Source organism: Rutidosis leptorrhynchoides, chromosome 1, assembly GCF_046630445.1.
Source record: "Rutidosis leptorrhynchoides isolate AG116_Rl617_1_P2 chromosome 1, CSIRO_AGI_Rlap_v1, whole genome shotgun sequence".
Lineage (NCBI taxonomy): Eukaryota > Viridiplantae > Streptophyta > Magnoliopsida > Asterales > Asteraceae > Rutidosis > Rutidosis leptorrhynchoides.
The window spans coordinates 256,850,071-256,874,581 of record NC_092333.1 but is presented as its reverse complement, the minus strand read 5'-3'; the positions used below and the strand labels follow the sequence as shown (position 1 = coordinate 256,874,581).

General features: G+C 35.3%; 1 non-coding gene across 1 annotated transcript; it reads right to left on the bottom strand.

Annotated features, from left to right (window-relative positions):
* Nucleotides 1-24,177: 24,177 nt before the first annotated feature.
* LOC139886801 (small nucleolar RNA R71) lies at nt 24,178-24,284 on the bottom strand. The gene has a single exon (XR_011772665.1). It is a non-coding gene; the product is annotated as a small nucleolar RNA R71 (small nucleolar RNA).
* Between the last annotated feature and the right edge of the window lie 227 nt (nt 24,285-24,511).

Below are 24,511 nucleotides of genomic sequence, written 5' to 3'. Positions count from 1 at the left end.
TTTCTTTTCTGTCTCTGATAAATTATTATGATCGAATCAGTGTGCTACAAAACAAGGATTTCGCTGAGGTATTACTACACTCAATCAATAATACATCCTCAATATAAATTATCAATTCTTACAGCCTGTAATTAGGGAATTAAATGAAAAACTTCTATGAACACAGGTACCTTCTCTGTTCGTCCTAAATTTTGTAAAAAAACTCGATTCCGAATTGTTTTTCTAAATGTATTAATGCCATCATGTTAGGAAACTTTAGTTTAAACTATCTGAAAAATTCCAGCCTTCAATTCTTTTAAACAACTTCGAATTTAAGAGTCAAAGTTTTATGTTTCAAAAGTCAACCGATGTGTTCTTGCAGAAATTCGAATTCGTGTTTGTATTTCAAGAGCAATTAACGATTTCAATAGTTTTTATATATGTTTATCAAACTATTTTATGTTATAATCAAAGTCTAATACTTGACCAAATTCGTAAATCAATATTTTTTTTTTAAAACCAAACAGCGACGGGCAATATTGTGCTGCTTCTTTTTTTTATTTTTTTTTCAATTAATCGCAAATAAAATTTTCGGTGTGGGATACTATATCCTAAATTCGTTCTGATACTTATTATTAAGTTGAAAAGAAGTTGGATCGATTGGTTTTGATTATGAGAAGGAAGAAGATGAAGAACATGGGTACTAGAAAATACGGTATTTAATAAATTAGAAGGGATATTAAAACAGAAAAAGGGCAACAGCCCAAACGGTTAAGAGTGTTGGTGTAGTAGCAGGAGGTCGGGGGTTCGAGTCCCTGGAGCTGCAGTATATTTTTTTAGGCCAAATTCCTTGAGGTAGTTATTATATTTTAATTTTATTACTTCCTTATTATTATTATTGTTATGTTATTATTATTATTATTACTATGATTATCATTAATAATTATTATTATTGCTAGCATGTTAGATATTATTAATAACAAAATGATTAATGATATAATTTATGATATTATCATTATTATTACTAATACTATCATTTATAAACTATTAGTATTACCATTACTAAGATTATTATATTTATTTATTTATATTATTGTATCAATATTGTTATTATTAATTATTATGATTAAGATTATGAATATATTAATTATTGTTAATACTAACTCAATATTATGAATATTATTATCACTAAAATAAGTAAAAATTATTATCATCATTATTGAGACTAGTACTAATATTATCATTAGTATTATAAGTGTTACTAGAAATATAAATTTTACCATTTTAGTATTAATGATATTATTATGAGTATGATTAGTATTATTATTATTATTATTAAAATAATACGGTTTAATTTCATAAATCTTAGTATTATTATCATTTTATAAGCATTAGAGTTAACATCATTAACATAAAGTACTATTAATAGGATTATCATTATTAGTATTATTAACATTAAAAATAATTATAATTATAATCAAATACGATAATATTATAAATTATCGTGAATATCAAAATATACTTAAAAGTAACATTATATATAAGTATGAATTAATCATATTAATAATCTTTATATAAATATCTATATAATAACGAATTAAGTATTTTTAATATATATATATATATACATATATATACATATATATATATATATATATATATATATATATATATATATATATATATATATATATATATATATATATATATATATATATATATAATAGCCAATTTTAAATATATATACAAATCAAATAACTAGTACATAAAGGTTATAATATATAAAATTGTTCGATTACGATTATATGTATTAATGAATATACAAATGATATAGGTTCGTGAATCTGAGGTCAACCCTTCATTGTTTATGGTGAGTTTCATTTGCCTTTTTTACCCTTTATATTTTTGGGCTGAGAATACATGCGCAATTTTTATAAATATTTTACGAAATAGACACAAGTAATCGAAACTACATTATATGGTTGAATGATCGAAGCCGAATATGCCCCTTTTGCTTGGTAACCTAAGAATTAGAAAACCAATCTGCTAATTGACGCGAATCTTAAAGATAGATCTATTGGGCCTAACGAACCCCATCCAAAGTACCGGATGCTTTAGTACTTCGATGTTGTTTTTATCATGTCCGAAGGATTTCCCGGAATAATAGGGGATATTCTTATATGCATCTTGTTAATGTCGGTTACCAGGTGTTCAATCCATATGAATGATTTTTGTCTCTATGCATGGGACGTATATTTATGATAACTGGAAATGAAATTCTTGTGGTCTATCAAAATGATGGAAATGATTGATTATGATAAACTAATGAACTCACCAACCCTTTGGTTGACACTTTAAAGCATGTTTATTCTCAGGTATGAAAGAAATCTTCCGCTGTGCATTAGCTCATTCTAGAGATATTACTTGGAGTCATCTGATATCGGCTAAAAAGTTACGTTTTCACCCCGGTAATAAGGCCCAAAAACAAGAAAGTGAAACAACCCAACCCGTATTCCATACGATAAATTTTTTTTTTAAAATAATACACATTTACGCGCCAATTAAATATGTAAGCCATTCCACAAGTTCCATTTAAACGTACAACAATTTAAATGTTTACAAAAGGCACGAAGGCCATTAATTAAGTTTAATACAAGTTTGACCCACTACAAATGATAGTTTATAATCCAAACGACACTCGAGCAAGGTTTGAGGCTAAACTACCCAAAACGTTAGGCCAAATTCAAAAGCTAACCCAAAAGCACCCCCTGTCAAAATAAGCGGGAGACAACTAATCTAACCGTATGCCCTTACCCTTGTCCAAGCAGGAACCTATAAAATGGTAAACAACGAGAGGGTAAGCAAGGCTTAGTGAGTGCAACAATTATACATATACATATATTACTTACTTGCATGCAAACACTTACCAAATTCGCATACATACTAGTTACATAATTAGCATACCTTTCACATGTATAACGCTAAGTACCACGATAACAAGGCTAGTATAACAATAGCATATAGCACAACAATACAATATGCTACAACACAAGTATAACGAAGATGTTTACAACATCCAAAGTACTCAAGATCTCAAGGCTAGCCCAACGAATGGTATCGTCAACATCGAACTTAAATCCCATTCGCCTATATTAATGTGGTATCGTCAACACCGAACATTAAACCCACATATGAGGTATCGTCAACAACGAAATTTAAACCCTCATCAACGTCACTACAATAATCGTATGGCATCGTCAACATCGAACTTTAATTCTATACGTATGAGGTATCGTCAACAACGAACTTTAAACCCTCATCAACAACACAATATACTCTAGGGTATGGTATCATCAACAACGAACTTTAACCCATTCCTCACAAGTAAATAAATTATATACATGCATATATAATTATTCCACTCACCTTAAAACTTCGGTGGTGATTTAAATGCTTCCGTATACTTCGAGCAAAGTACCTAGTACATAGGTATACATTCAATACACAACTAATGGCATTTACCACATTACTTACACTTTGAGCATTTAATGACCCATTAGCATTTATTAGCTCACTTACACCCAAAACCGCCCATAAAGGCCAAGACTCATATTAAATCGTCAAAGCTAATGATTTAAAGTCTACTAACATTAACTCGCACAACCTAGGGTAATTCATACCCATTTCCTCCAAACTAGGTCAACATCACCCCTTTTGACCCATTTTAACACTTACACTTCCAACTTTGTAAAACATGACCTAATTACAATTTCATCCACATTTTAACAAGTGTTTTAATGCGTACAATACCATTAACACTTACAAACCCCATTTCATTAGACCAAACCCTAGATTATGGTTGTTAGCGTTTTCTTTCAATAATCTAACCCAAAATCCACCCATTTAACCCACACATGGGTCATACAAGTCTCTAGTAACCAAAACCTTAGCCATTAACCAATTAAAACTTAAAACATAAAGTTAGAACTTACCGAGACTATCAACGTGTAGCTAGAGACACAAGGAACAACTTTAAATCTTGCTCTAAGGTTTGATTCACAATTCTCCAACTCCAAATCTTAAATTTAATCTAAATGGATTTTGTGTTTTGGGAGAGAAAATGGAAAGAAAAGAGAAAAAGAAATGAATTAAATGAACAAGTACTGGAGATTTAATGCTCCCATCAGATCTACACGTTAAATTACCAATTTGCCCCTTGAAATCCCTTAAAAAGAGCAAAGTCGGGAATCTGTCCAGCAGGACTGCAGCGGCGCGGCTCATTCATCGCAGCGCGACGTATAAAGGGAAAACAGACCCTTCATAACTCATTCTCCGATCCAGGTTTGCTTGATATGCCGCGGCGCGGACCACTTTGTCGCGGCGCGGCTTAAAGCTGCACCTGAACAGCTCGACCACCTTAAGCAAATTTTGATTTTTATTTAATTGTACACTCCATTCCCGCTTCATATATTCGCCTAACCCTCAACAATAGTCTCACAAGACTTAACGCTATCAAAACTCATGTATAAACTTGTATATGCGCATATTGTCAAGCATATCTACGTATATACACATATCTACACACATATCTGTACATTTCCACATAAACTAATGAGTTACAAATGTACTAATGATTAAGTATGTACCTTTAGACGTGCACGGGAAAATGGGGTGTTACAACTCTCCCCCACTTGAATCGGAGCACGTCCTCGCGATCCAAGCCGCATGACAAGAGGGAAGATAAACCAACACAAACTCTTCGGGCTCCCAAGTAAACTCGGAACCCTTACTACGACGCCATTGACCTTTAAAAGTCCTAACCTCTTTATGTCTCAACCTTTTGACCTTCTCATCAAGTATGGCAATCGGTTCCTCGATATACTCTAACTTATTATTTAGCTCAATCTCGTCTAATGGCACCCAAGATGAATCATCCGCAAGACACTTACGGAGATGAGAAACATGAAATGTATTATGGATCCCCGCAAGCTCTTCAGGTAATTCCAAACGATACGCGACTTCACCAACACGAGCTAAAACTTTAAATGGTCCAATAAACCTAGGAGCTAACTTTCCTCGTTTTTGAAATCGAATAATACCCTTCCATGGCGAAACCTTAAGCATCACCATGTCACCTTCTTGAAATTCGATCGTTCGTCTATGCTTGTCGGCATACGACTTTTGCCTATCTTGAGCCTTTTTCAAATGTTCTCGAATCATATCAATTTTGCTATTCGTCTCTAAGACCAAATCGCTACTCCCGATTTCCTTTTGTCCTACTTCACCCCAACAAATCAGGGTTCGACACCTACGCCCATAAAGCATCTCATAAGGTGGCATCCCAATACTAGTATGATAACTATTATTGTACGAGAATTCCACCAAAGGTAAGTGCTCATCCCAACTACCACCAAAATCGATAATACATGCCCGTAACATATCCTCCAATGTTTGATTCGTACGTTCGGTTTGACCGTCCGTTTGAGGATGATACGCCGTGCTCAACTTCAATTGCGTACCCATATCTTCATGAAACTTTTCACAAAATCGAGATGTAAAGCGAGTATCTTGATCCGAAATAATAGATATAGGAACACCGTGTCGAGAGATGACTTCCTTGATAAACAACTTAGCCAAGGTCTCCGACGATATCGCTTCCTTAATGGGAAGAAACAAAGAACTCTTCGTCAGTCGATCAACTATAACCCAAATTGAATCAAACTGGGTTCTCGCCGTTTTAGGTAACTTTGTGATGAAATCCATGGTAATGTGCTCCCATTTCCATTTCGGGATTTCCAACGGTTGTAACTTACCATACGGCTTTTGGTGCTCGGCCTTAACTTGCAAACACGTGATGCATTGCTCAACATACTTCACAACATCACGTTTCATGCCCGGCCACCAATAATCTTTCCTTAAATCAAGATACATTTTCGTCACGCCCGGATGAATGGAATACTTTGACTTATGTGCTTCATCGAGTAGCACTTGTCGGTAATCACCCATCTTAGGCACCCACACTCTTCCTTGAAAAGACAACAAACCACGCGAGCCCATAGTAATGAACTCCGATTGTCCCACAATTCGCTCCACATGCTTGTTGTGAACGTAAGCCTCTATTTGAATCACACCGAGTTTTTCATGAAAATCGTTAGTCATAATCATACGTAACAATCCCAATCGTAACGCCGGGTGATGAATCTTTCGACTTAATGCATCCGCGACCACATTCGCCTTGCCCGGATGATACAGTATTTCACAATCATAATCTTTCACCACATCCATCCACCTACGTTGACGATAATTCAAATCTCGTTGATTAAAGAGATGTTTCAAACTCTTATGATCCGAATAAATCGTACTCTTGACACCATACAAGTAGTGGCGCCAAATTTTCAACGCAAGTACCACCGCTGCCAACTCAAGATCATGAGTCGGATATCTCGTTTCGTGTTCCTTTAATTGTCGAGAGGCATAAGCGATGACTTTATCTCTTTGCATTAGAACACACCCAAGCCCATTTAATGAAGCATCACAATAGACCGTCATGTCTTCCACTTCTTCCGGCAACACTAACGTCGGAGCTTGACACAACTTCTCTTTTAACAGTTTAAAAGCAATTTCTTGCTCGTTCTCCCAATTAAACCTCGCGTTCTTCCTTGTTAATTTCGTCAACGAAGAAGTGATCTTAGAAAAGTCTTGGATAAACCGACGATAATAACTGGCCAATCCGAGAAAACTTCAGATTTCCGTAGGCGTAGTCGGTTGTCTCCAACTCTTCACCGTCTCTATCTTCCCCGAATCTACTTGAATACCGTCTTTGTTCACAATATGGCCAAGGAATTGAACCTCCCTTAGCCAAAATTCACATTTGGAGAATTTAGCATACAACTCTCCCTTCGAAATGTCTTCAATACTTCCCGCAAATGACGTTCATGTTCGTTCATACTCTTTGAGTAGACTAGTATGTCGTCAATGAACACAATCACCGACTTGTCCAACATAGGTTGGCACACTCGGTTCATAAGATCCATGAATGCCGCCGGTGCATTCGTAAGACCAAAAGGCATTAATACAAACTCAAAATACCCATAACGCGTTCGAAAAGCCGTTTTCTCAATATCTTCCTCACGGACCCGCATTTGGTGATAGCCGGACCGTAGCTCAATCTTTGAGAAATACGTCGCACCTTGGAGTTGATCAAACAAATCATCAATCTGAGGCAATGGATAACGATTCTTGATTGTCACCTTATTCAACTCCCGATAATCGATGCACATCCACATACTACCATCCTTCTTTTTCACGAATAAAACCGGAGCGCCCCATGGCGAAGCACTCGGTTGAATAAAACCCTTCTCAAGCAACTCTTGGGTTGGATTTAACAACTCTTGCATTTCCGTTGGTGCTAAACGATAAGGAGTTTTAGCAATGGGAGTAGCTCCCGGAACCAACTCAATGCGAAATTCATCTTATCTTTCCGCCGGAACACCTGGTAACTCATCCGGAAAAACGTCTTCGAATTCACTAACCACCAGAATTTCACGAATGGGTGGTGGCTCATCACGAGTATCAACAACACAGGCAAGAAAAGCCATGCCACCACTAACAAGAAAATGACGTGCCCGTGCAAAAGAACATACCGGCACAAGTCTTCTTCGTTTATCGCCGTGAATAATTAACTCTCCCCCACTTGGGGTCTTCACACGGATAAATTTATCATGGCTCGCAATATCGGCTCTATTTCGATCGAGCCAATCCATACCAACAACGATATCAAAGTCGCCTAAAGTCATCGGGATAAGATCAATTTTAAAGTTCTCGGCACCAAACACAACATCACAATTTTTACACACATCAACCACTAGCACCGTCTTGCCGTCCGATATTTCGACTTCTACCAGACGACTTAACTTAGCTAACGGTCTATCAAGTTTAGGCACAAATTTTGGAAACACAAACGACAAATTTGCACCGCTATCAAAAAGAATCCTTGCCGGATTAGAATTAACCAAGAAAGTACCTTAGACAACTTCGTTGGATTGCTTGGCTTCATCGTTAGTCATCAAATAGTTTCGCCCTCGAGCCGTACCCACCGCCTTCTCTAGCCTTTTAACATTATCGTTGTTCAAATCGGGACACTATGACTTTCGGTGTCCTTCTTTGTTGCAATTAAAATAAGTGAGCTTGTTTGTTGAAGATGGCTTCGGACAATCTCGAGCCATATGTCCACGTACCCCACAATTATAGCAAGTAGGGACAAAGTTCCCAAAACCACCGGTAGCGCCCTTCTTCACACTATTGACACTTTCGAAACCCTTCTTGTTCTTGTTCTTCTTGTTTGAAAAGTTAGAATGACTAGAACCTTCAAACTTTCTTTTGGAAAAAACAAAATCACTCTTTCTTGGAACCTCCGGCTCAAAAGCCCGAGCCAATTCAAATAACTCCTCAAAAGACTTAGCCATACCCCAACTAATCTTACCCTTGAACTCATCATTCAAAGTGCGGTAGAAATCCTTCATTACTTGTGATCATCACCCACATATTCCGGGCAAAAACGGGTCTTTGCCAAGAAGGTAGACTTGAGAGTAACCAAGTCCATTGACCCTTGTTGCACTCGTCCCGGATTCTATCAAGATCGGAAGAAGTTCGGTATTCTTGGAAAAATTCCTTCTTAAACTCATCCCATGTCAACCTCATGCATTGCTCTTCACCATATAAATTGATTTTATCGTCCCACCACAATTTGCCTTCTTCACGTAACATGCTAGACCCATACCTCGTCTTCTTCTCGGGAGGACACTCCACGGTACGGAACGCCCCCTCGATATCGGAAATCCAACAAGTGATTTTCAATGGATCCCTCACCCCATTAAACATCGGAGGTTGAGTATCCTTGAAGTTTTTATAGTGGAAGTCCCGCCTTCCTTCACGTCCTTCACCACGAGGATAAATGTTTCTAGCGTCAAGAGCCTCATCGACAGTGGCCTTCATTCTATCATTAATTAAATCGGTTATCTGCTCGTCAACCGATTCCTTGAAAACTTTTCTCACGCTAACAAGAAAATCCTCCTTGTAGTTCTTCAAGATGGCCTCAACTTTGGCCGTGAATTCGGGGTCCTCGCTTGTACCACCGATATTGTTTTCGTGTCCGTTTCTCGTCTTCATTCTATAAAATGAAAAAGGTTAAACCATGAACGAAAGGCATAACACATAAGTATATACATGCGCAACACACTACTCCATCTTGCTCAACAATCGTCGTACATTACTCGTTTGACACGATTTGCACCCGTAACAACGGTAACTATTCATTGTTACGCGAGCACGTCACATTAACTTGCTAGTACAATGTCCGTCTTGCTTGATGATTGATAAACACAACACAAAACAATTAGCACAAGGTTAGTTCACATAAACCAAAGCACTAACAAATTCCTATTAGACCCAAAGTCCTACAAGTATCGCATAAAGCACTCACACAATAAAGTCTAAGTCTAGGCACCTATCTCGAGTCGCCTAAATCCCTTAGACCATGCTCTGATACCACTTGAAACAACCCAACCCGTATTCCATACGATAATTATTTTTTTTAAAATAATACACATTTACGCGCCAATTAAATATGTAAGCCATTCCACAAGTTCCATTTAAACGTACAACAATTTAAATGTTTACAAAAGGCACGAAGGCCATTAATTAAGTTTAATACAAGTTTGACCCACTACAAATGATAGTTTATAATCCAAACGACACTCGAGCATGGTTTGAGGCTAAACTACCCAAAACGTTAGGCCAACTTCAAAAGCTAACCCAAAAGCACTCCCTGTCAAAATAAGCGGGAGACAACTAATCCAACCGTATGCCCTTACCCTTGTCCAAGCCGGAACCTATAAAATGGTAAACAACGAGAGGGTAAGCAAGGCTTAGTGAGTGCAACAATTATACATACACATATATAACTTATTACTTACATGCAAACACTTACCAAATCCGCATACATACTAGTTACATAATTAGCATACCTTTCACATGTATAACGCTAAGTACCACGATAACAAGGCTAGTATAACAATAGCATATAACACAACAATACAATATGCTACAACACAAGTATAACGATGATGTTCATAACAACCAAAGTACTCAAGATCTCAAGGCTAGCCCAACGAATGGTATCATCAACATCGAACTTAAATCCCATTCGCCTATATTAATGTGATATCGTCAACACCGAACTTTAAAGCCACATATGAGGTATCGTCAATAACGAACTTTAAACCCTCATCAACGTCACTACAATAATCGTATGGCATCGTCAACATCGAACTTTAATTCCATACGTATGAGATATCGTCAACAACGAACTTTAAACCCTCATCAACAACACAATATACTCTAGGGTATGGTATCATCAACAACGAACTTTAACCCATACCTCACAAGTAAATAAATTATATACATGCATATATAATTATTCCACTCACCTTAAAACTTCGGTGGTGATTTAAATGCTTCCGTATACTTCGAGCAAAGTAACTAGTACATAGGTACACATTCAATACACAACTAATGGCATTTACCACATTACTTACACTTTGAGCATTTAATGACCCATTAGCATTTATTAGCTCACTTACACCCAAAACCGCCCATAAAGGCCAAGATCATATTAAATCGCCAAAGCTAATGATTTAAAGTCTACTAACATTAACTAGCACAACCTAGGGTAATTCATACCCATTTCCTCCAAACTAGGTCAACATCACCCCTTTTGACCCATTTTAACACTTACACTTCCAACTTTGTCAAACATAACCTAATTACAATTTCATCCACATTTTAACAAGTGTTTTAATGCTTACAACACCATTAACACTTACAAACCCCATTTCATTAGACCAAACCCTAGATTATGGTTGTTAGGGTTTTCTTTCAACAATCTAACCCAAAATCCACCCATTTAACCCTCACATGGGTCATACAAGTCTCTAGTAACCAAAACCTTAGCCATTAACCAATTAAAACTTAAAACATAAAGTTAGAACTTACCGAGACTATCAACGTGTAGCCAGAGACACAAGGAACAACTTTAAATCTTGCTCCAAGGTTTGATTCACAATTCTCCAACTCCAAATCTTAAATTTAATCTAAATGGGTTTTGTGTTTTGGGAGAGAAAATGGAAAGAAATGAGAAAAAGAAATGAATTAAATGAACAAGTGGTGGAGATTTAATGCTCCCATCAGATCTACATGTTAAATTACCAATTTACCCCTTAAAATCCCTTAAAAAGAACAAAGTCCGGAATCTGTCCAGCAGGACTGCCGCGGCGCGGCTCATTCACCGCGGCGCGACGTATAAAGGGAAAACAGACCCTTCATAACTCATTCTCTGATCCAGGTTTGCTTGATATGCCACGATGCGGACCACTTTGTCGCGGCGCGGCTTAAAGCTGCACCTGAACAGCTCGACCACCTTAAGCAAATTTTGATTTTTATTTAATTGTACACTCCATTCCCGCTTCATATATTCGCCTAACCCTCAACAATAGTCTCACAAGACTTAACGCTATCAAAACTCATGTATAAACTTGTATATGCGCATATTGTCAAGCATATCTACGTATATACACATATCTACACACATATTTATACATTTCCACATAAACTAATGAGTTACAAACGTACTAATGATTAAGTATGTACCTTTAGACGCGCACGGGAAAATGGGGTGTTACAGAAAGATTCGAACTTTGTCTGCAAAATACCCACTTCGTCGGTTAGAATTGAAGAACAAGTAATTACAAAGATGGTGCAAAAAGAATCAAGAGAATCGGAGCTAAAACGAAGATTCTAGAGCGAAAACGGTGAAAGACAAGAAATCAAGTTACGATCCAGGGAATTCACGCTGACCAGCAAGCCATACGGCCTGCCATACAGCCTGCCATACGGCCTGCCAGTATGGAAACGGCCTGCCATATACGTGCCACCACACGAGCCACCAAACGGCCTGCCAGCAAAGCGGCCTGCCAAATACGGCCTGCCATACGGCCTGCCAAACAGCCTGCCAGGCGTATTTGGCAAATTTTCAAGTCTATTTAAAGGGTATTTGTCATTCATTCCAACACACACTTTGTGACAACCCGGAAATTTCCAACCAAATTTAAACTTTAATCTTTATATGTTTCCGACACGATAAACAATATTTGTTAAGTTAAATTTCAAGAATTTTAAACTATGTTCATACATTCATTCAACCTCGACCAAGTTCCAATGATTCACGAACCTTTAAACGAATATGATTATATATGTATATGTGTATATATATTATAACTTGAAACGTACAAAATATTAGATTAAATACTTTATATGATTGTATCTGTTTCAAAATGTTTATCAATGGAATTAGAAGATAAGATCAAATGATTGAATTATTAGATATATTAAATTATGATTACAAGTCTCTGTTGAAAGGCCCACGTTGATTTGAGAAATCTTTCCATTTTAACAATATTCGGAAAATGGTAAAGTGATTTATAAATAAGAACAAATTGTCAATCATTGAGAACTAAATAAAGGATAGTGGAAGATTGAATCTCATAAAGACTCGATTGATCTATTTAGTTTCAAACGTACAAAAACGTTTTCAGTTTAAAAAGAACTTTATTATTAAAACGTATATAACTTTTATAAATATCTACAACCACTTTTGACAACTCATTACTTAACTAGTATGATAAAGATAACGATATTTATATTTTATTTTATTAAATATATATAACGATTTAAATTAATATTATATATATTTATACGCGTATTATACGTACATAGTTTTATACTTTTACTATACTTAAACTTTACCTTTACTTTATTTTTACTTTACTTTAACTTTAATAATTTACTTTAATAATTCATACTTTAATAATTAACTTTAATAATTCATACTTTAATAATTCACTTTAATAATTCATACTTTAATAATTCACTTTAATAATTCATACTTTAATAATTCACTTTAATAATTCATACTTTAATAATTCACTTTAATAATTCAAAAATCTATTATAAATAGAATTCAATAGGTTTCATTATTTCATAGAAACTTGAAAATATTTTTCTCTAAACTCTCTCAATCGATTTACATATATATATTTACTCCGTATTATTTCAAGATATTATTAGTATACATAAAATATTACGACGGAGTGCTGTCCGAGTCATTTCGAAATTGTTTTTCGAGTGGGATAGGATTAAGGAAATTATGGGTTATAGCTATGGAGGTGATTGAGTATGGTTCATGGGTATGCTCATGAGATCAATATAGTGTTTATCATTTCCGTTGCGTCTACGTACCTTTCCTGCAATATTGAATCTCAATATTGATACGTTCGTGAATCCGAGGCCAACCTTGCACTTGTTCAATGACGTTATATGTATTTTTACTACGAAATACAGTATGGTGAGTTTCATTTGCCCTTTTTACTCTTTACATTTTTGGGCTGAGAATACATGCAAATTCTTTATTAACTGTTTTACAATATTTATATGCGTGAGTTTCATTTGCCCTTTTTACTCTTTACATTTTTGGGCTGAGAATACATGCAAATTCTTTATTAACTGTTTTACAATATTTATATGCGTGAGTTTCATTTGCCTTTTTACCCTTTATATTTTTGGGACTGAGAATACATGCACTTTTATAAATGTTTGATGAAATAGACACAAGTAATTGAAACTACATTCTATGGTTGAATTATCGAAATCGAATATGCCCCTTTTTATTAAAGTCTGGTAATCTAAGAATTAGGGAACATACACCCTAATTGACGCGAATCCTAAAGATAGATCTATTGGGCCTAACAAACCCCATCCAAAGTACCGGATGCTTTAGTACTTCGAAATTTATATCATGTCCGAAGGAGGATCCCGGAATGATAGGGGATATTCTTATATGTATCTAGTTAATGTCGGCTACCAGGTGTTCACCATATGAATGATTATTTTTGTCTCTATGCATGGGACGTATATTTATGAGAACTGGAAATGAAATTCTTGTGGTCTATTAAAATGATGGAAATAAATAATTATGATAAACTAATGAACTCACCAACCTTTTGGTTGACACTTTAAAGCATGTTTATTCTCAGGTGTTAAAGAAATCTTCCGCTGTGCATTTGCTCATTTTAAAGATATTACTTGGAGTCTTTCATAGTATATTTCAAAGAACGTTGCATTCGAGTCATTGAGTTCATCAAAGATTATTATTAAATCAATTTATAGTTGGATAGTGGATATTATGAAATGGTATGCATGCCTGTCAATTTTCGATGTAAAGAAAGTTTGTCTTTTAAAAATGAATGCAATGTTTGTAAAATGTATCATATGGAGGTCAAATACCTCGCAATGTAATCAACTATTGTGAATCGTTTATAATGTATATGAACGGGTCCTTTCAGTTGGTATCAGAGCGGTGGTCTTAGCGAACCAGGTCTACATTAGTGTGTCTAACTGATAAGTCGTTATGATGCATTAGTGAGTCTGGACTTCTACCGTATCTGCATGTCAAAAGTTTTGCTTATTATTTTTAGTCGAAAATCATCTGCTTATCATTCTTAGGAAATTACATGCTTATCATTACTAGTCTAGACACGTATTGCTACATTAATTGCATGAGTAGTGTATAGACAAAATTCATATCTTAGCGTATCTGCTAAATTATATCTTATCGTATCTGTTACTTTAAACTTTACCTGACATATCCCGCAAATTCCTCCGTAATCTACGAAATCTTTTGCTCTATATCTATGGATATTCTATGTAATTAGAATACCATCCGATAACCGAAAATCATTTCATATCGAAAAATCCTTATTCAATCGTACGAAATGGAATTCATCATTAATTCAAGTTCCTCGAATTCTGAAATGGAATCCCACTCCAGCTCTAAAAGCAGTGTGACCGGAATGGATCAACCAATCAGCCATCATCTATTCTGGATGAATTGAGGATGGGTTCGTAGCCTCCTCAATCATTGGAGACAAGAAGAAGGTGATTCATTCCATCCACCCCATTGCCCTCTTGACGAAGAACCTGAAGCACTTACCGGCGAACCAATCCGAAACACCATTTTCTCTCTCATTTCCAGAGTATCTCGTCACGATTATATACTACATCAAGTTCTAGATTTTATTTATCCGCTCGCCCGAACCGACAGTCACCCCGGTGTAATAGAAGAAGTCAACGAGCTTCGCGCTCGGGTAGTGGCTTTGGAGAATATGGTGCAAAGATTACAAACACCAGCAGCAGCACCAGCAGCATAACCAGTACCACCATCATCAACGCCAACAGTACCATTACCACCTCCAACCACAACCGCGTCGTAAACCTCAACTTCACAATCTGTCCCACGAGCATCAACGTCATACGCACCATAGATACCAAGGAGTACCAACAACAATAACTGACGAAGTATTAATTCATAACTTCATTGGAGAAACATTCTGCGGCGATTATATAATCTCTAAAGTCTTAGAGATTATCTAATCTAGCCATAACCATAAATCAGTTAAGCCAACCAAAATGATAGAAGGAAGAGTAGAAACCCTGACAAAAATGGTGTGTGATTAACAAGCTAAACTTGCTTTACCAACAGCATCAACAGTACCGTCAGCGTTACCAGCTTCGTCAGTACAGTCAACATCCGAATCAACAACACCGATAACATCATAAACTCTGTCAGTTCAAGAATCACTGTGGACATCATTACGAATCAATAACGTGTATATTGTATCAACGAGTTATGAAGAATTAACTCATTCCCTCTGAAGAAATTATATGTATATTATATATATATATATTGAAATAAATCTTTCCGTGCTAAGCTATTGTGTGTGAATCTTAATTACTCGGTTAATTCATATTACCAATATGCAATAATGTACGTCATTCGGCCGCAACTTAACCAGCGTTAACTACAATCTCTGTCGCAATTCAACAAATTCCAATTCATAATAAATCAAGTATATATTTGATTTTACACTTTCATCATCGATGTACCCGAAACTTTTCAGATAACATCATTCGTAGTTTGCGAAATTCACAAGAATTCCACGAACCGAACATCATACATCAACAAATAACTAAGTATTGATTCATAATTTCAATGTCATTAAAGAAATGCTGCGTAAAAGTTATGTACTTTTTAAAGCCTTTAGGGATTATTCAATTCTAGTTTCAACCGTAAATCAAATGAGTTTAATTTAACATTAACTCATTAAATCTATGTTACATCTGAAGAAAATATACATATATATGTTTTCATAAAGACTGTAATAAAATTCTTTTGTACAAAATATTAATTGTGATTTTTTTTTAACGGGTAGGTAATACCCGAGAGATATATAAATTCACAATTAATATGTTACATTCTTCGAATTTGATTCAGCAAATCATCCATTATACTCCCTACTTTCACAACAATATATATTCTTTTATATAAATCAAAACAACCATACTCATTCAAAATTTAATTACATATTCTGATTTTGAAATCTCAAAATTCAACTTGAGATATGACCAAAATCATCACTCTTAGATCTTTACATCTTTCACAAGCTATATTTTGACTTCAAAACGGTGTTAGAACATCAAATGTATGTTAACGATTACAATTTGTGTTCAAACCCTTCGAAAATTTCTGAAGACACTTCGAATGACGAGCAATCAAGATGATGATCCAACCACATGTTACCCACAGTTATGTACCCGAAAAACTCTTGAAACCAAAGTAAAAGTTTAAACAACGTATCCGCGTCAGATTCTTTGGCATTTATTAGCAAAAATAACTTTGTGACTCCTATTCAAAGTAGCCAGTTTTGTCACAGCTCCAGCAAGTCAACTTCGACTTTTCAGTCAGACTAACCTTATTATAACCTTGAGATATACACCATCGTTACCAGGGAACCTTTTACATTCCACCACATTATTAGCAGATGTACCAACAACTTCATTACCCTTTGACTTTAGCCTCTCCAAAAAGTCATTATAATTATTCATTGAAACCCCATCATTTACTCATTCGTATCTTGTAATGAGAATTACCATACGAATCATTGAGAATTAGCAATCAGTATTTTGAAATCTCGCAGCATGTCTACGCCAACAGTTATATGTGTATACATAACGTCTATCTTCTGGACTTAATTTGAATGTGAAGCTTCTGAAAAACACTCCGAACTACGAATTGGTTCTCCGAAAATGGAAAAAATGCTGATGAAGCAGCAAAAACTATAAACGACTTTAAACGGTAAAAGCTGGATGATAATGATGAAGTGTGCTGGCAAAGCGCAGAAAAAGAGAAGTTTTGGAACTGGAAAATGGATTGAGCAAAGTAGGAAGGAGGCTGTGGACAAATTACAAAGACTGAACCTGACTTCAAAGAATCCAAATGATTCAGTACCTGCTGAAGCCATTAACGAATACCTTGCTCCTGACTCTAGACCCCTGCGGACAATATTCTTCATCATCCTCTGATCTTAGAAATTCTAAGATATCATCGTATCTTTCATTATAAATATCCTCCATATTTCTGAAGATATTTTAATAATTATTCTTATCTAAAATTATTTACCTCTTCGTGCTATATGTATTACATCATAAAAGAAACTATTTTTGTTTCTAAATTCTGAAACATTCGAGTTTAAAATAGGAATACTTTTGAAGTAGTGTTGGGGGCTGAAGCATGAGTTAGTATAATATAATAACACTTGATCAACGTGATTATATTACAGTAAGTCATGCTGAGTTTTTAAATGGAACATGATGATTCACAGATCATAACATCATCATGTGCCATGTTATACGACTCATGTATTCTACTTAATCTCTAAAAATATCAAGAAAATATTTTCTTAATGATTCGATCTTTTCCGAGGTATTCTGATAATTTGACAAATCAAGATCGTGCCATTACGATTTCCTTCTTAGAACATTAACATTATTCCAAAAATTTTATCTGCGAATTCTGGATCATTACAAGCAGTGCTTAATCGCAAGAAGAAGAAACGAAAGGACAAAACTCCGAAATAGAAATTGGGGTATAAATTACAGGAAATAAAAGAGAGAATTAACTATGAATGATAATGATTATAGAAGACAGAAGCAGAGACTTTGAAATATAAGGGAACATATAAAGCCCAACGATAAACCAGAAATTATAAACCGTATATATCGATGCATATAGCAATATAAAGACACGGGAGAACTAGAAACACTATAAACCCAAGAGTATAGTAGAAGTAAATAGATTCTTCCGGCGGTAGATGAAAAAGAAGAATGACCGATATGAAAGTTAGAAGTATATCGAGAATCAGAACTGGATGGAGCATATTGATGAATACTTTAAAATATGAGTTGAGGGGGAAAGAATAGAAGGTGATGAAACATGACTAGGAACTTAGAAATTAACAGATTTAACTCACACAATGGCGGAATAAGTGAATCAAACCCTCTAGTGAATAGGTTAAGTTTTTTTTTATTTTATTACTTTAGTCAAACCACAACTAAATCAAGTGCGATTAGATCAACACCTAGAGCTATTATTTACCATTTGGGTGATTTGGACTGAGAGAGAATCTGAGGAGCTCACTAGATCTGAGTGTGTGTAACAAATGAGAGGCTTAACCTAAAATGAAGAACATAAGACTTTATATACCCCTGCTGTTGACTCACCCATACGATTCATTCATCACACGTACGAGTTGGCTTCATCAGCCGTACGGGTGATCACTCACTAGTGTCTTCTCATTTAGGTTGTAATTGTGACTTAGCTCAGCATCAACCGTGCGTATGAGCCTGTCAGCCGTACTAGTAAGGCTTCACTCGTACGTCTGACTAAGTCTAACATAGTCAAACATCTAAATCTCGTTCCTGCAGTTCCTGTAACCACATACAAACATGGATAGGATAATAACGAGCAATCATGGTGGCCTGTAAACTGTTGTACCTACAATGGACGTGGGTAGATGTCTAGGGACTTGCATAAAATGCATCAACAGAAGGTGTGAGTTGTAAGGAAACGAAGGAGGTAAATTTATAAGAAAATCTTCGACAGAACAATTAAAATGGACGATCGCATTTAAAGCGGATCCTAATTCCCTTGATTACCGGAGAGTCAAATCTTATTAAGAAGATTTTCTTCAAATCCCTTGAAATCTGGGAATCAATCATATCTACGTCAAATGATAAGATGAATCTACACTTACTCATTTCACTCTTCTATGTTAGCTTCATTCGTACTCTTCATATAAATGGATTGTTTATCCAAATTATTCGCTGATGATAAAACTCTAATTTTCAGCCCGTATGCATCATGAAAACATACTTATTATCATTCACGACCTTTCCACTCAAATTTCGGGACGAAATTTCTTTAACGGGTAGGTACTGTGACAACCCGGAAATTTCCAACCAAATTTAAACTTTAATCTTTATATGTTTCCGACACGATAAACAATATTTGTTAAGTTAAATTTCAAGAATTTTAAACTATGTTCATACATTCATTCAACCTCGACCAAGTTCCAATGATTCACGAACCTTTAAACGAATATGATTATATATGTATATGTGTATATATATTATAACTTGAAACGTACAAAATATTAGATTAAATACTTTATATGATTGTATCTGTTTCAAAATGTTTATCAATGGAATTAGAAGATAAGATCAAATGATTGAATTATTAGATATATTAAATTATGATTACAAGTCTCTGTTGAAAGGCCCACGTTGATTTGAGAAATCTTTCCATTTTAACAATATTCGGAAAATGGTAAAGTGATTTATAAATAAGAACAAATTGTCAATCATTGAGAACTAAATAAAGGATAGTGGAAGATTGAATCTCATAAAGACTCGATTGATCTATTTAGTTTCAAACGTACAAAAACGTTTTCAGTTTAAAAAGAACTTTATTATTAAAACGTATATAACTTTTATAAATATCTACAACCACTTTTGACAACTCATTACTTAACTAGTATGATAAAGATAACGATATTTATATTTTATTTTATTAAATATATATAACGATTTAAATTAATATTATATATATTTATACGCGTATTATACGTACATAGTTTTATACTTTTACTATACTTAAACTTTACCTTTACTTTATTTTTACTTTACTTTAACTTTAATAATTTACTTTAATAATTCATACTTTAATAATTAACTTTAATAATTCATACTTTAATAATTCACTTTAATAATTCATACTTTAATAATTCACTTTAATAATTCATACTTTAATAATTCACTTTAATAATTCGTACTTTAATAATTCACTTTAATAATTCAAAAATCTATTATAAATAGAATTCAATAGGTTTCATTATTTCATAGAAACTTGAAAATATTTTTCTCTAAACTCTCTCAATCGATTTACATATATATATTTACTCCGTATTATTTCAAGATATTATTAGTATACATAAAATATTACGACGGAGTGCTGTCCGAGTCATTTCGAAATTGTTTTTCGAGTGGGATAGGATTAAGGAAATTATGGGTTATAGCTATGGAGGTGATTGAGTATGGTTCATGGGTATGCTCATGAGATCAATATAGTGTTTATCATTTCCGTTGCGTCTACGTACCTTTCCTGCAATATTGAATCTCAATATTGATACGTTCGTGAATCCGAGGCCAACCTTGCACTTGTTCAATGACGTTATATGTATTTTTACTACGAAATACAGTATGGTGAGTTTCATTTGCCCTTTTTACTCTTTACATTTTTGGGCTGAGAATACATGCAAATTCTTTATTAACTGTTTTACAATATTTATATGCGTGAGTTTCATTTGCCCTTTTTACTCTTTACATTTTTGGGCTGAGAATACATGCAAATTCTTTATTAACTGTTTTACAATATTTATATGCGTGAGTTTCATTTGCCTTTTTACCCTTTATATTTTTGGGACTGAGAATACATGCACTTTTATAAATGTTTGATGAAATAGACACAAGTAATTGAAACTACATTCTATGGTTGAATTATCGAAATCGAATATGCCCCTTTTTATTAAAGTCTGGTAATCTAAGAATTAGGGAACATACACCCTAATTGACGCGAATCCTAAAGATAGATCTATTGGGCCTAACAAACCCCATCCAAAGTACCGGATGCTTTAGTACTTCGAAATTTATATCATGTCCGAAGGAGGATCCCGGAATGATAGGGGATATTCTTATATGTATCTAGTTAATGTCGGCTACCAGGTGTTCACCATATGAATGATTATTTTTGTCTCTATGCATGGGACGTATATTTATGAGAACTGGAAATGAAATTCTTGTGGTCTATTAAAATGATGGAAATAAATAATTATGATAAACTAATGAACTCACCAACCTTTTGGTTGACACTTTAAAGCATGTTTATTCTCAGGTGTTAAAGAAATCTTCCGCTGTGCATTTGCTCATTTTAAAGATATTACTTGGAGTCTTTCATAGTATATTTCAAAGAACGTTGCATTCGAGTCATTGAGTTCATCAAAGATTATTATTAAATCAATTTATAGTTGGATAGTGGATATTATGAAATGGTATGCATGCCTGTCAATTTTCGATGTAAAGAAAGTTTGTCTTTTAAAAATGAATGCAATGTTTGTAAAATGTATCATATGGAGGTCAAATACCTCGCAATGTAATCAACTATTGTGAATCGTTTATAATGTATATGAACGGGTCCTTTCACACTTCAATTCACTTCTTTCTCTCTCTTGTACAATATTAGTCATACTTTCAAGGCCTTCTCACCTCCAAGCGGAAAATTAAGTACCTGGAGGCGAACGCTGAAGATTGTATTAGGAGCGGTCTGGAGTCTTGAAGTTGTCACTTTTGTATTCGGAACTCGTTTATTCTACTGGTGCTTTTATCCTTTATCTTATATAATCTTTTTTGATATTATTACCATGATTAATGAGTAGTTATCTTTAGTGTATGCTATGATGTAAGTAGTTATAATGCCGAAATAATATTATGGTCTGTGTATGCTGTTGAAATGCTTTTCGATTATGCTTTAAACTCAATCGCTTTTCCAACTAATAGAACGTAGTTATAGGCTCTGTTATTGGGAAGTCGCGAACCCTGATTCAGAGTACACTATCTGTGTCACCCCTTGGTAAGAGAAGTGTATCAGATACAATGTAAGATCGACCGAGGCACACCGATTGTAGTAAGTCTATCAAGCTTTGGATTCCGACTGAGGACTCTTTCGTAGTGAAACATCTGACTAGACCCTTAGTACATTGTCGGTCCCAGCCCATGCTAGTGTAGTCACCAAGCATATAAACTTCGTATGTGTACGCTGAAGCACAGCGGTTGTTGTAAGCTGTACCTCTGCTAAGTAAGGCCATGGAACACGGTTAGTGTTGACCCGTACACTGCACCATAACGCGCTCTCAAGCATTGCACCCCGTTTGAGGGATTCTTAGTTAATTAAGGAACTGTTTGTTTAGACACATAAAGGATTGGACCGTTAGGATAACCGAACGTGTTCATGGAAGTCAGACTTGACTTGGCCATGGTGTTCTTTATGGTTGAACTCTTTTTAAGGGCCTAACTATCTTTTAACAATCATTAACGAAAGCATTGAAGCACATCACGTCTCTCGGATATGGTAAACAATGTATTCTATTATGCTTAAGAAAGTTTAGACCATTTTGGAATGTTAATACGTCACCCAATCGAGTCGCTCAATTGGATGAGCCGTCTGAACGTGTATGCCTGTAGTCAGACTGCACGGGCGTCGGGGTAAGGGACGTTGCTGTCTATTCAGAATCTTCAAGCCTAACGCAGTACCCAGTGACATGTCTTATGACAGTGGCGTTTAGGACCAGTGTAATGAATACAGGGTCTCTGCCTATTCATGAGCCAGTATTCCATAATCTCAGCAGAATAACTGATAAAGTCATAGTATGTACTTACTTTAACCTAATCTGAATTACAAATTTTATCGCATTTACTTTATCTATCTTAAATTAGAAAATCCCAAAATAAATATTCACTACTCCCTAACTATCTTAGGCTACAATATAGGTTCGATGTTACTGATATCTCAAAAATACGACTCTAGGTCATACTTCCCTTACTTATAAGGAGTAGTAAGATTTAGGCCCCGCTAAATATAAATTTAAAACAGTGCCCTCTCCCACGAGTGGCTGATCATGGCGAGCCGCGGCCTAATGACACCGCGAAAATAAAAACCGTCTGTTTCGGCCATATCAGGAGACCTACTAGTTTTTGGCGCCGCTGCCGGGGATCTGGTATCAGGCAATCCTGCTCTCTATCAAACTTATTCGCAAGAATTTAGTGGTGTCTAAGAAAGACAATTATACACGAACTTGGTTATTGGATTTTCCGAACAGTCGCCAATTATATTGGGACCAAAAGGATCCTGCCTCTCCGTAGTCGGCCTGGCCACTTGGTTTGTTGAATAGTTTGTGCGAAGCTTTGTTACCGAAATACCAGGTAATCAGTAGCTGGAACCAAAAACATATTCCACCGTAGGATAGTTAGTTACTTTAGATTAGATTAGATTACCTTAGATTTCCTTAGATTAAATTAGATTACCTTAGAATTAGATTAGTTTAGCTTATTATAGTTTAGCTTATTGGTGAAAAATTAAAAACAAAAAGGCATACCTAGTGTATGACCCAAACCCGATCTAGACCAGGGCCGTTGTTATTCGTACCTGATCCAGATGCAATAATCTTTAAAGCATACAAGGAAGCACGAATCAGAAACCAAATGGCGTTACGCGTTACTTTAGCAGAAAACACGAAACCCTCGATTGAAGGTCGAGGAGGACCAATCAGATTTCCATAGATTCAAGGACACTCGTTCGAGTTAAAACATCACATCATCCAGCTCATTCAGAATAGCTATTAGTTTCATGGATTACCAAATGACGATCCTAATTCTCACCTTGATAAATTCATATCTCTTTCGAACTCCTACAAACAGCCAGGGATAGGACAAGATATAGTCCGACTATACTTGTTCCCCTATTCTCTCACTCATCATGCTCAAACTTGGTTTGAAGGATTGGAAAAAGATTTCATCACGTCATGGATGGAGATGGCGACTAAATTCCTAACCAAATATTTCCCTCCTTCTAAACAAACTAAACTGAAGAATGACATCATTAACTTCAAACAAAGTTATGATGAATCTCTTTACACTGCATGGGAGCGTTTCAAAACCCTGCTGAAGAAGTGCCCTAATCATCAGTTAGAACGGTCAGCCCAAATCTGTACCATCTACAATGGTCTTACGGTAAATCATAGGACGACGATCGATGCAGCAGCTCAAGGGAATCTGATGAATCAAACCGCAGATGAAGCATGGGAATTGCTCGAGAACATGACGATGCATCATCATGACTGGAACAATGGTGAAACAGCTTCATCATCTGCCCCACTCTCTGCACTTAACAATCAAACGGAGGCCATCAAATCCC